This window comes from Camelus bactrianus, chromosome 14 (assembly GCF_048773025.1).
Source record: "Camelus bactrianus isolate YW-2024 breed Bactrian camel chromosome 14, ASM4877302v1, whole genome shotgun sequence".
Taxonomy (NCBI): domain Eukaryota; kingdom Metazoa; phylum Chordata; class Mammalia; order Artiodactyla; family Camelidae; genus Camelus; species Camelus bactrianus.
The window spans coordinates 617,602-632,265 of record NC_133552.1 but is presented as its reverse complement, the minus strand read 5'-3'; the positions used below and the strand labels follow the sequence as shown (position 1 = coordinate 632,265).

The 14,664-nt window shown below is 35.4% G+C and overlaps 1 protein-coding gene across 4 annotated transcripts in view; it reads right to left on the bottom strand.

Annotated features, from left to right (window-relative positions):
- The window catches only part of ZMYM2 (zinc finger MYM-type containing 2), a 70,900-nt gene that overhangs the window by 54,976 nt on the left and 1,260 nt on the right, over positions 1-14,664 (bottom strand). The window lies entirely within an intron of this gene.

Genomic DNA, 14,664 nt, shown 5'->3' with positions numbered 1-14,664 from the left:
TCTGAGGCAACGTGACAAATTTAAAATTTTAAGAATAAAAATTCTTAATAGGAATAGATGGACTTATAAATATATATACACCATATATATCACTTCTCGGCCTTTTGGCTAAGATCAAGTGTATATACACCGTATATACAGTTACACAGCACAGTTTGGGAAGTACCACCCAATGCAATGACATGAAAAATAAATAAGGAGATACAAGAATTTGAAATAAGGAAAATTATCATTATATGCAAATTGTATTCATCTTTACCGCAAAGACTCAAAAAATTACCTGAAAAACTACTATAGGCAGACCTCAGAGATACTGTGGGTTTGGTTCCAGACCACCACAATAAAGCAGATATTGCAGTCAAGTGCATAAAATAATTATCGATATATGTTAATGAGCACACATGTATAAAGGTGTTACCTGAGCCACACCTAATATAGAGGACAGAGATGTCCAACACTAGAGCATTCACTTATGTTCAAATTAAGTTGGCATTATCTGTAATAAGTTGCTGCAATTTTAAGATGATGAGTTAATCTTCAAAATAACCATTATAAAAATAACTTTATATAGGAGAAGAAAGAAGGGAATCAAAATGGTACACTAGGAAAAAACACAAAAGAAGGCAGTCATGGAAGAAATGGGGGGAAAATTGTAAGCTATACAGAAAACAAACCACAAAATGGTAGGGGTAGATCCTTCCTTATTAATAATTACCTTAAGTGAAAATAGACTAAATTATTAAAAGACAGATTAGCAGGTTGGATTAAAAAAAACATGATCCATCTACCTGCTGCCTCACAGAGACTCACCTTAGATAGAGACACAAAGAGACTGAAAGTAGGATAGAAAAGACACTCCATGCACATAATAACCAAAAGATAACAGGAGTAGATGTGCTATATTGGACAAAATAAACTGTAAGTCAAAAAAGCTTACAGGAAACAAAGGAGGACACTATATATTGATAAAAGATTCATTCCAGCAAGATTATAACAATTGTAATCATATCCACAACTAACAACATAGCCCCAAATGCATGACACAAAAATTGGAAGAATTAAAGGGAGAAACAGAGTTCCATGATAATAGCTGGAGACGTCAATATGCTCCTTTCAATGATGGAAAGAACAACCACAGAGCCAAACTCGAACAACACTAGATCAACTAGACCTACCACACACATACACAGCATTCAACCCAGCAACAGCAGAGTACACATTCTTCTAAAGTGCACACAGAACATTCTCCAGAATAGGCCCTAGGACAGCCACAAAACAAGTCTTAATCAGAATGATACAGTGCCTTTTCTAATCACAAAGGAATGGAACTAGAAATAAATATCAAGCAAAAAACGGAATATCACGAATAGGTAGAAATTAATACTTCAACAACCAATGGGTCAAACAAGAAACCACAAGGGAAATGAAGAAATACTTTGAAACAAAGGAAAACACAAACAAAGCACATCAAAACTTACGGAACACAGTGAAAGCTGGGCTTGGTAAGAAACAATGCTATTAACATGCCTACATTAAAAATATCTCAAATAAACACCTTAAGAAACTAGAAAAAGAGCAAAGCTAGCAGAAAGAATGAACAAAAATTAGCGCAAAGATAAACAGAGAACAGAAAATCAGAGTAAAAAACAAAATAGGTGGTTACTTGAAAAAATTAACATCTTTAGCTAGACTGACAAGGAAAAAAAATCTCAAATTATTAAAGTCAGAAATGAAAATAAGACATCATTACTGATTTTACAGAAATAAATGAATTGTAAGAGAATACTATGAGCAATTATATGCCTACAAGATAACCAAGATAAAATGGACGAATTACTGACACAAACTACCAAAACCGAAAAAAAGAAATACGGGGGAGGGGAGGGTATAGCTCAGCGGTAGTGTGTGCTCAGCATACACGAGGTCCTGGTTTCAATCCCCAGTACCTCCACTAAAATAAATAAAATAAATAAATCTAATTACCTCCACCCTCAAAAAAAAAAAACCCTAAAAATAAATTTTAAAGAAGGAAAAACATTAAATCTGAATAGAATTATAACTGCAAAGAGACTGAATCAATAATCAAAAATCTCCCAGCAAAAACACCAGGACCAGACAGGTTCACAGGTGAATTCTACCAAACATTAAAAGTAAAATTAACACTGATCCTTCTCAAATTTGTCCCCAAAAAATTGAAAAGGAAGGAACATTTCCTAAGTCAATCTATGAGGCCAACATTACCCTGATACCAAATCCACACAAAGTCATTACAAGAAAACTACAGGCCAATATTCCTTAGGAATATAGATGTAAAAATCCTGAACAAAATAGTAGCAAATCAAATTCAAGAGCATATAAAAAGGATTAAATATCATTACCAAGTGGGATTTATCCCAGAATACAAGGGTAGTTCAACTAAGAAAATCAAAGTAATATGCCACATGAACACAATGAAGGAAAAAGAAAACCTGATCACCTCAATTGAGGCCAAAAAAAAAAAAGCTGACAAAATACAGCACTCTTTCATGATAAAAACAATAAACTAAAAAGAGAAGGAAACTTTTGCAATATGATAAAGGCTATACACAGAAAAGCCCACAGCTACAACCACACTCAGTGGTGAAAGGTAAGACACTTCTTCTCTGAGGCTGAGAACAACACCCAGACCCCCACTTTCACTTTAGTCCAACACAGAGAACCAGACAAGAAAAAGAATAAAAGGCATCCAAAGAGGAAAAGGAATAAGCAAATTTATCTCTGTAGATGACATGATCTTATACATAGAAAACACATAAGCAGAGTTGCAGAACACAAAATTAATATGCAAAACTCAGATGCATTTCTATACGGGCATATCACATTTCACTGTGCTTCTCAGATGTTGAGGGTTTTAGAAATTGAAGGTTGGGCAACCCTGTGTCAAGCAAGTTTTTGGTGCTATTTTCTAACTGCATTTGCTCACTTAATGTCTCTATGTCACACTTTGGTACTTTTTGCCAGATTTCAATTTTCTCATTATTATTACATTTGTTAATGGTGATTTGTGATCAGTGATCTTTGATGTTACTACTGTAATTATTTTTTGTTTTGTATATTTTAATTAAGATACGATGCTACTGCACACAGTATAGTGTAAACATAACTTTTATACGCACTGGGAAATCAAAAAAATCTAGTGACTCACTGTATTACCCTATTCACTTTACTGCAGTGACTGGACCCAAACCCCCAGTATCACTGAGATGTGCGTGTACACTCATTAATAATCAACAATCAAAAAAGGGGAAAATGTTTCCATTTACAGTAATATCAAAAAGAAAAAATACACAGAAAGAAATTCAACCAAAGATGTTGAAAGACTTGTACAATGAAAACCGCAAAACATTGCTGAAAGAAATTAAAGACACAAGTGTAGAGTTATCCTACGTCCATGGACTGGGAGATTACCATTGTTAAGATGATAATACTTCCCCTAATGCAATCTACAGATCCCATGCAATACCTATCAAAACCCAATTTTTTTTTTTTGCAGAAAGAAAAACTCATCGTAAAATCCATATGGAATCTTGAGACAAAAGTTCACAAGACAAATGACTCTTAAATATATGAAATATTTAAGAGAAATCCATGTTTAAACTCTAAAGGGCCAACAATTTTCTCTTAACACAATGACAAAAATCAAAAGGTTTAACTGTGCAGTCTCATATTGTAAATCAGTGTAAACTGGTACAACTTCTACGGAAGGCAACTCAAAAAATCCTTGACCAAGCAATTCCACTTCTAGGCATTCTTCTTACAGCTCTATTATCTCATGTTTTTAAGAACAAAATGTAGAATATTCATTGTAAAGTTAAAAGATTGAAACATCCTTAATGTCTCTCAAAAGACAACTGATAAAATGAATGATAATATAGACGTAAGTAAAACACTAGGCAGTCCTGGAAACAATGAAGCAGCTCCAAATGCACCTGCATACTAATATGAACCACCTCTTGTATAAGTACGTACAAACAAATTAAGTACAGACAAGGTACATAACAGTGGGTAAACACGCACTGTGCACGCACACACATGCACAGAATAGCTCTAAACATCCAGGAAAGCGACAGCAGCGGTTTGCTTCCAGCCAAGAGAGCTGTGTGGACAGGTCAGGGGAAGAAGAGTCTTTCTTCATTTACCTTTTTACATTTTAAATTTGATACTACATAAAAAAAAATTGATACTACATGTATCTACTCTGGGATTTGGTTAGGATTTCATTGAATTTAGAAGATTAATTTGGAGACAAAAAAATTAATTTTTTTACACTATTGAAGTCTTCCTATCCAGATACACGTAAATCCATTCTGGTTTTCTTATATATCGTATGGTATAAAATTTCCTTCATAAAAGTCTTGCGTATTTGTCATAGTTATTCCTACTTCTTGTAATAGTGAAATAGATCTTTCCCACTACATTATAAAAAGGTTACACAGCAAAGAAACACCATAAGATATAAAAATATGCAAAATGAAAAGAAAAATATTATACATGCCATAAATATTTATAAAACAGATATGGTAAAGAATTGATAGCCATATTTTAGAAAGAACATAAACTGACAAAACTTCACCTATTTGGTAATACCTAGTGTTGGCAAGAATGTGGAGAAACTCGTGGGGATGCAGTCAGTACAGTGGTCCAGTGGAAGGCTATCTGGCACTACCTATTGCAGTATATAATGTACATATACTGACTCAGTAATTCCTATTCTCCAAAATCTCCCCCAGAGAACACACACATGAACTCCAAGAGACTACTACACATATATTTCATGCAGCACTATATGTAACAAAAAATTCCAAACGGACTAAATGTCATCAGTAGAATATCTAAACTGTTAAATCCATGTCATGGGGTATCACACACAGTTTAAAGAGACAGATCTTTACATACCAATTCAGAGAGATACCTAAGACATCAGTAAGTGACAAAAGCAAGCTGCACAAAGACAGTATACATGTTTTTAAAATGCTTGTACAAATGTACTTTATTATTCTTACAGGTCAGTACGTGCACAGAAAGGACTGAAAGTAATACACACTCAACTGGTGACAGTACTAATCACCCTGCGGAAGTGAGGAAGGGAACCAGCAGGCCAATGACGGATGAACATAAGACAGATTATGACCTCATGCTGCTTACAGTCTAGCCACAAAATCCTTCTTTAACCAGCTTTTATCAGATAGCCAACACATAAACCAATGCTCTGTGGCTTTAGAAGCTGATAGGGATCATTTAATTAAGACACTAAAAATCCATTCAAAGACTCTGACAGTCTAAACAAAAGTCCCCTTGAACTAATAAACAAATGAGTAAATCAATTAATTCATTCGGGTTATCTCTAGGGCAAAGAATTTCTAGGGGTGAAGAATTATGTATTCTTTCCCATAGGACCAAAATTTAACTGCAAGGTACTTTCAAGTCATTTTAACTTTCTTTGGTGATCTCACCCACTGTCACAATTTACAGTAATACCTCAGTGCCCTAGATGTCTTAATTCATCTCAATCTAGATGTTCCAAAGCCCCAAACTGCCTTCGTCCTACATCGAGTTACTGAACTTGATTTTTCCCTTTGCACCTGCACCTCGCCCAGTCTTTGCCATTTGGGGCATTTGTGTGTCTGGCTACTACATACACCAATCGAAATCGGGAAGTCTTAATTTCTTCTCCTTACCTCTCTGACAGCCATGCCATCCCCAGTTCATATCCTACTTCCAGAATAGATCTTGAAACTGTCCACTTTGATCCATCTTGTCTGATACCCCTCTAGCCCTAGAAATTTCACCATCATTTCTCTTGGATTACGGACGTCACCTGCTATATTCCCCAGAATATCTAAAGATGTTTTTAAAAATTAAATCAGACTACACCAATGGCTCCTTCCATGGCTTTCCAGTGTACTTCCCCTCAACCTGTAAGACTCTTGCCTCCTTTGACCCCTGCCTACACGGGCAGGCTCAATTTCAGCACCACTCTTCCCTACCTTGCTCATTAAGCTTCTGCTCAACTAAGCCCTTAATTTGTGAAATGGCCCAAGATCCTCCTTGTTTCGGGACCCTTTGTACACTCTTCCCCTGCCTAAAAAGTTCTCCTCCAAACTTCCAGTCAGTTTACATATCGCTCCCCAAGACCTTTCTGTCAGACACCTCCCTCACCCGCCCCTGGTCTAAACTGCGTCTCCCTTGTTACACTCTCAGCACCATCCTTATCTCCCCTACGGTGCTTATCCAGTTTGGAATTATGTTGACTTGAAATCTCTATCCCCCACCAGACAGACTGCCCTGTGGGGCAAAGATCTATGTTCTTGTTACCTGTGACTATATCTTCTGAACTTAACATAGTGCCTGGCCAATAAAATTTACTGAATGAATACTTTTCTCTAATAAAGGGAAAAACCAATTAACTTTTCTAGGTTTTGGGGTGGGTTTTCTGCTGCTATGCCTCCCACCAATTCCCCCAATTGAATCCTAGCTCTACCCCTCCCTCCATTCCTGTATGCCAAAGCATAATCACTCCACCCTGGAGCCTCAGTTTCCCCATTATAAGACAGGAAATTAGAGTAATTTCCTCAAAAGATGAAACGAGAAAGATAAAAATAACCTACATTAGTAACATGGCCTGATCTTAGTCCCTAAAAAAAGGTTACTTTATCTGTCATTTGTCAACCGTTTACCAAAGAAGCTAAATAAACCCACATTTTCTTCTCCAAATATAGTTCAAAAACTAAGGCACCACAAGAAACTTCAACCACATATGTTAATTAGGAAACAAACATTCATTTATTCTTATGACACTTGGAATTCCAAATCTATGACCTAGTGTAATGATGGTTTTTTATAACAAATTTTAAACATTAAATAGAGTACACCTCATCTAACCTAAAGAAACAACAACACTTGGATCAATAAGCAAATAAGACCACAGATCAAAAAGGGCAGACTTCAGGTAAATAATTTACTTCTCCAAGACAGATTATTAGTAAAGAAAAATTACTTGCCTCTATTTCATAAGACTGGAAACTCATGACAATTTTTACCAGCATTTTTTTCCCAGAGATATGTTTTTCAGGTTTTTACTGATTGATCTGAAAAATCAAAGGAATACAGAAAGAACATGGAATACACCAAGGAAAACCTGCACTTTCCTCTAATAGACAAATGTCAGAAAGCAAGCAAATAATTCTATCATTTACAATTCAATGTAGTTTTTATTTTTAAAATTATCTAGTAAGTATTTAAAGCTCTGAGGCAAAGGCACACAGTAAGCCCTACTTCATTTATAAAAATTCAATCCTTTCATGACTTGAGTTCTACTTCTTCATCTCTGAATTTCAACACAATAACTATCATAAAAGGTGTACTTGGTACCATACTCATCACAACTACCTTGAAGTGTACCATATAATAGATATCTTAAATATATTAACACTCCATTTTTGCAGACGAGTTAAAGATGCTGTGTAACAGGCAGCTTTCCCAAGGCTGAGAGCAAAACCAGAGTTTGCACCTGAAGTCCACGTGCCTTTCACTAGAGTACACTAACCCTCTATTCACACAGAACTGAGACTTGTGAACTGGTCTAATACACTGACAGCAGAATTCAAGCATTAATTAGCTGAAGACTTTTGCAACATAAAGATAGGGAAGGAATTATCAAAAATATCCACCGTTGGTAATAGTACACATGCAAAATGAGCAGGGAAAAAAATCACAAGAATATATTTTAAAACGCAAGCATTGAAAGAAATAGCATTGCGGAGGGTGGGAAGGGGTAGACAGGATTTCAAAATTGTAGAATAGATAAACAAGATTATACTGTATAGCACAGGGAAATATACACAAAATCTTGTGGTAGCTCACAGAGAAAAAGATGTGACAATGAATATATATATGTTCACGTATATAACTGAAAAGTTGTGCTGAACACTCGAATTTGACACAACATTGTAAAATGATTATAAATCAATAAAAAATGCTAAAAAAAAGAAATAGGATTATAGGGGAACTTACATTTTCTATGCCATGTACTTACAAAGACTTGATTGTAAGGGCATGTTTTACTTTTATAATCAAAATACTAAGAACTGTACTTTCTGATGTCCACACAGCTACTCATTTCTGTATGCTGCCTATTATGCTTCGTTGTTTATATTTACTCATTTACATGATTGTCTCACCAAACTGAACTCTGAGAACCTACCTAAAAGAAATCACACATAATACATTTCCTAACTGAGTTCTTTTTTAAGAGTGTTAAAGCCCCGGCTTACTTTGTAAGCTTGTATTCTGTTTCACATGCCAAAGAATTGCTGAAGATTTTGCAAAGTGAGTGATGTGATCAGCCTGGGCTTTATGGAAAATTCACCTGGCTGCAGACTGGAGGAGAGAGGGAGATGAAATTGTCTTACAAGTATAACTGCCATTTTGCAACACGATGGACTGAGGTCAAAGCACGAAACAAAACAGGAGCGCTGAGTACCTGAGGAAGAAAGGACACTAAAGGTCTCAATATTTGAGAGTCCATGAGGGGAAGTGAAGGAGACTGTCAGAAGTATAAGCTCATGCTGAGTTCAAAGTCACAGAAGGCAAGAGAGTTTCAAGGAATATAATAAATTTCAAACGTTACAGAATTAAGACAAAAAAGAGACACCTAAAGATTTGAAAATTAAGTCACTCAAACAGACGCGGTGTAGTGTTCAGAGCGCCAATGAATTTCTTGTGAAAAAGTACGGGAACAGGCAGTCTGCGGAAGGCATAGGCTCTGGAGCACGCTGGCGAACGCAGGAGCACCCAAGAGAAGGCAGCAAAGAGGCAGGTACCACCCTTCTCTACCATCAGAGGAGCAGTTGGCGAGTGTGCTGCACTAGCAGTGGCAACAAACCCACAAGGTTTGGTCCATAAGACAGACTGAAAATTGCAGCCAATTTAACTGAGCACCTATTCCTGGCCAGTTCTTTATTCATGTCTCATAGCACTCATGCATTACTATGTTAATTTGTCCTTTCAGGAAACTACGGCTCAGAGGTTAAATGACTTACCAGAGATCACAAATTGGTCAATGGTAGAGTAAAACTGGTTTTTTACAGTTTTACTGAAGCATACTTTACATAAAATAAACTAAGTGAAATTTGATGATTTTTAGTAAACTTATACGCTTGTGCAGTCATCACCACAATCTAGTTTTAAAACACCTTCATCACCTCAAGAGTTCCTTCACGAGAAGGGCAGACTTGAACCCCAAACTATCTGACTACAAACTCATGTCACACTGCAAATCCCCTAGCATTTTTGTTACTTAACAAAAATGGAATTTAGATTTTTAGGCAGAAAAACTGCAAAATTAAGTCCCACTAGTCCCCTTCCCATGTAAGGGTCCAACATACCACTAGAACCACACCCACATTCCGTGATCTCACCAAAGTCAAAAGTTCAGTAAAATTTGAATATGCCTCACATAAGTACAGCAGAATCAGACTTAGAACACAGGATGCTATCCCACATACTTGTGCTAATTTTTTTTAAATGTGAAAGGAGTTAGGAAAGGCAAATGAACAAGTCCAGGCGAAAGATAGGATGAAAATGGCTGGGCAAGGACATCAAGGATGGAAAATGTGATACATAAGTAAAGCTGACAAAGATAACAGAAGTCAGGAGTCTGTCACAGAGGACAAAGACCCACCTGAACACAAGCTTTGATAAACAACTAAAATTGTTCAGAGATACAGAATGGAATGACTTCTGAGGCAGGAGTTAAAACTTACTTGAGTGAGAAACAGGATGATACAGTATTAAAACAGACATATAAAAATAAACATAGAAAGTGAGACAATATTCATAGTAATGGAAGTTGTAAAGCTGAAACAAGTTTAATTTTACAGTAATGATTTTATATGACTAAGACAAAGGGAAATTTTTCACTACTTCAAAAACAAACATAGAAGCAAAGATAGAATTCAGATACCACTTTAGGGCCAGATAAAGTAAATACTTAAACTAAAATACTTACAATTACATGCTTTAAAGAAAAAAAATACAAATACAAATAAATCTAAAACAAAAGGATAAGATAAAAATTTCATTTAACCTAAATTTTCACTTCCACCCTAACATTTCTTCACTTCTATAGAACTGTAAACAAAACTCATTAATCTGATAATCGTTGGACCCAAAGAAACTGCTAGCCAGCATTAAGAGAACACATCTTTTATGACCACTTGATATATAGTGGGTGTTACAATATACAATCTGTTGAACAGATGATTTCCACTGTGCCCTTACTACCCTGAACTACATTTTCAGTCTGGTCCAGCTCAGTAATACAAGAAATACTACTCTTCCTGGGCAAAAGACATGTCTCTTTGAAATAAATGATTAAGAAACTTGTCCATTATTTTAAGAGAAAGTGTCTTTAATGTTTTTAAGTTACAAAACCATAATTTCAGCTTAAATTCTTACAATACTAAGTCCAGACAAGGAATCTAGGCTACTACAGAAAAAGTAACATACACATGGCATTGCTATAAAGTAAAACCACTGAAGAACTTGTCTCATTTTATTAATCATATTTTATAAACTCTTCTGACTGAAATCTCTGTGCATCATTTCACTTAAAATATTTACTTAAAAATTTAAGTATTTTTCTTATTCAGTCAAAATGTATGGTTACAAAGAAATAAGCTTATTGCTAGAATTATAACAGATCCTTCCCAAAATTTTTAATGAGGTTGCAACAATTAATTCTATTCCTAGTAAATTTAACTTAAAATTACAGTATCAACAATCATACTAAAATATTTAACAATTTAAGGATAAAGTACTGTAAATTCACAAAAACAAATTTAACCTTCAAATCACTAGGAACACGAGAGAAAAAAATGTAGAACCCTCTGGAGAAGAGAAATCTGATCTTTGGCAGCCTGCTGACACTAAAGAGAATGGCTGAAATTCTCTAATAACTTAATAACTGCAAGAAAGATAAATGAAAACAAGATAACATGTAATAACAAAATATGTAGAAGTAATTTTTGGGCCAGGCCTATTAAATATTCACTCCCTATTTATCCTAATATCCAAAGTTTACTCTTAAATCATTTCTTGAAGTAGTAAACATTAATACTTATGGGACATTGACTAAATCGATAAAAATAAAACCCCCACCAGTCATACTCTTCTTTTAACTTAGACCTTAAATTTCTCTTAAATTTTATTACTTCTAATTTTCAATGGACTGCTACGAAATTAAAAATAAAATAGAAATAAACAAATCCCAAATTAATCACGTGATTAAGTGATTTTGCAAATCTTTCTACACATTTTAATGCTACATTAGACTTAGTTCACAAAAATTTATTCTGCAGTTACAAAGTGCTTCAAATGTTGTATAAAACCTGATCCAAAAAATTAATACATTTGAAAATACGCAACAAAACAGCAGATATGCTCAAAATATGTTGTAATCCAACTTTTAACACACTTAAGATGGCCAGCTTATCTTATTACCAAGTGTTTGGTGCCGGCCTTCATAATTCTCTTCCAGTTACTATTTTAATAACAGAAACCTAAAGTTACAAAGTGACTTGTTCAAAAAAAAAAAACAGGTTGCAGATACAAAACTTGCAACTCCAACTATGTAAAACTATTTTCTTCCTGGTAAACAAGTAAAACAAAAAATAAAAATAAATCATAGTTGTTAACCCAGAGCCCCACAGTTCAAAATTATGAATTTATCCAACAGCAACTCTTCTGACAACTTTATAGGTCTTACATATTGAAGCCGTCCGTAAGAATGTTTACATCTGAACAGCTTAAAAATCTTGTTCAGTTCTATGCTTTGACAGAAACAGAGGAAAATTAACCAACTGAAATCAAAAAATGGAAAACGCATGGAGTCAAAACAATCTGTGTACTTGCTTCCAAACTTCCAAAATGCCCCACATAAAATACTATTAGAGAATCCAATGGGAGAAAACACTTGGGTTTGGACTCATCTTGCATTGTCCAAAACAAAAAACAACACACACACAAGTTGAATATGAAATAGATGAATAATATTGTTAAATGGGGGCACAGACAGATAAGAATGCTTAGGAAGAATAAAAATGTAAAATTTCTTAATTAAACCACACCTTTTGACAAGGAGCTCCAGCACTCAGACCTGTTCTGCCCATCACAGTAATACCATGGCACTGATTACAGGTAAAGATTCACTTCATCACAAATGCATTAAGTTTAGGCAGTTTTGTACCTCAAACAAGGGCAATATACAATAAACAGTTTTAAGAATATGAACATTGTTGTACAAAGATGGCATGTCAAGGGTCCACACCCACACAAAGTATGTACCACTCATATGTCAGCATCTGTGTGAAATCTGAGTGATCCAGGGTTGTCTCCCCACATGAGGAATGAAAGTCCAACCCACTGGATTACATAAAAGTAGAACATGGAAAAGTAGTAACCACTCTGTACCCTTCCCTGAACTGTTTAAAAGGCAGGCAGGAGGAACATATACTCTTAAAGATGCATTAAAGAAAGTGCCATAAATATATGAAGTATTTTTAAATGTCAAAATACTTCATAAGTACATCTAAAAGCACCTAATCACATTAAGTGCACAATAAAGTTAAGTATAATCAAGCACAATTAACAACTGTCAGGTTATTTTCATCTTACTGTCTGGCAAATTAAAGCACCATTAGCTGATGTTTTTAATTTTTAATTCTGAGCTGAATCATTAAGTAAAACAAGAACCGTATCAACCAAACACTTGGGAAGTTAGGGGAGCCAAGGCTCTGCACAGCTGAAAAGCCGTGTATAACTTATTATAGTTGGTCCTTCCTTGTACTGGGTTCCTCTGTATCCGTAGACCCAACCGCCTGCAGATCATGTAATGGTGTATTTACTACTGAAAAAATCCAGGTACAAGTGGACCTGCACAGTTCAAACCCATGTTGTTCAAGGGTCAACTGTATTTGAAAGAACCATGGCTTTCATTAGTCTACATGCCTTGAGGTTACAGGAAAGTCCTGACTATATATTTTTATGTCCTCCTCCCCAAACTAAAGATAACCAATTATCAACCTTCTCCCATCAACATCACAATTAATAACAAAGGAAAAAACTTGAGAAAGGTAAATCTTGCGTGAAAAGAAGTGGTGATAAAATAGACAGTGCCCCTCTAGTTGAAAGATCTAATCCTTGCTCCAATCTATCTGATCCAATGCCTGAAAAGAGCTTTCAAATCATTACAAAAGTTATATTTATTCAAGTTAATTTAGGAAACAATTACAAACTCTAAATTGTACACAGACACATTGAAAAGAGAGAATATACTATTTCTGATTCATATAAACCCTGTTAGTTTAAAGGCAGTTTAATTTTTACTGGTAACTATAGTGCCATTATTTTTTTTTAAAGGTACCCAGTAAGAGTCAAACATTTTATATTTGTTTACCCTCTGGAAAAGAACATAGGTGAAGAAGATTCTAACTTTCAATTTTTTTTCACGGTTTCACTTTCTAAATTTGTATAACAAGCATATTACATACTTTAAAACAGGACAGCACAGTTGCTCAACTCAGGCCTGTTTCAAACTGCTTAAGTCCAAACCCTTACTTTACCAAATACTACTACCTGGGTCTCTGCCCATGCATCTGTTTCGTCTTCTACAAATTAGGAAATAAAACACTGGGTTTCGGTGAGGATTAAATTACTTAATGCATGTTAAAAATTAGCTTAGACATGTTGATAATCACAGAATGTAAATGATAGTTACACAGAGATTTAATATACTATTCTCCTTCATAAATCTGGAAGTTTCCACAATTAACTTGTTTACTGTGCTGGTATACAGTAAGGGCTCAATACAGCTTTTTTTTTTTTTTTATTACCCTGTAGGGTATTTGCCAACATTAAAGGAAACAATACATGAAAGTGCGTGGCACTTGCCTAAAATGCTGTTTGTCCAATAGCCATCCTCCTACCATCCTTCACCATCAGTAGTCAGCATATATGCATCATCAAGTAACTCTGGACCCGTCTGGGACTTAATATTTAAGGATAAGCTACTTTACTCGTCTCACTTCTGACAGAGATCTACAAGTTACAAATATCACTGTCAGTGGGCTCCAAAGATACAATGTGTCCAGAATGCTAGCTTCACTGATATTTTGTAACTAATTTCAATGGATGGAAAATTTGACTCAATGTTTATCTTACTGTCTGGCACAAAACCACCTTAAAACCAACAAAATGCCAGCATTATACAGTAACTCCCAGCTAACACGTTCAATAACTAAAGTGAAGGGTCAGCATCACAGAAGATGGGGGCTAAGTAACAAGAGCAGCAGACTGGTGTGATCAGCACACTGGTTTTAAAAAGTACTGGATGTGCAGATTTCATGCCCCTTCTTAGGCAAGCACATGAAAGAGATCTACCGACTCGAGAACTCCGAGACAAAATCTGTGTTTTAAGTCAGACACAAGCGTTAAATACGTCTTCCTATGTCCCCAACTCCTTCAATCAATTATGCATTGCAAAGGAATAAAGTGTTAAAGATGGTCGCACCCAGCGTTAGAAAGGAATGGCTTCCGTTCCCACTCGGGGCCTCTAGGGGGCACCCG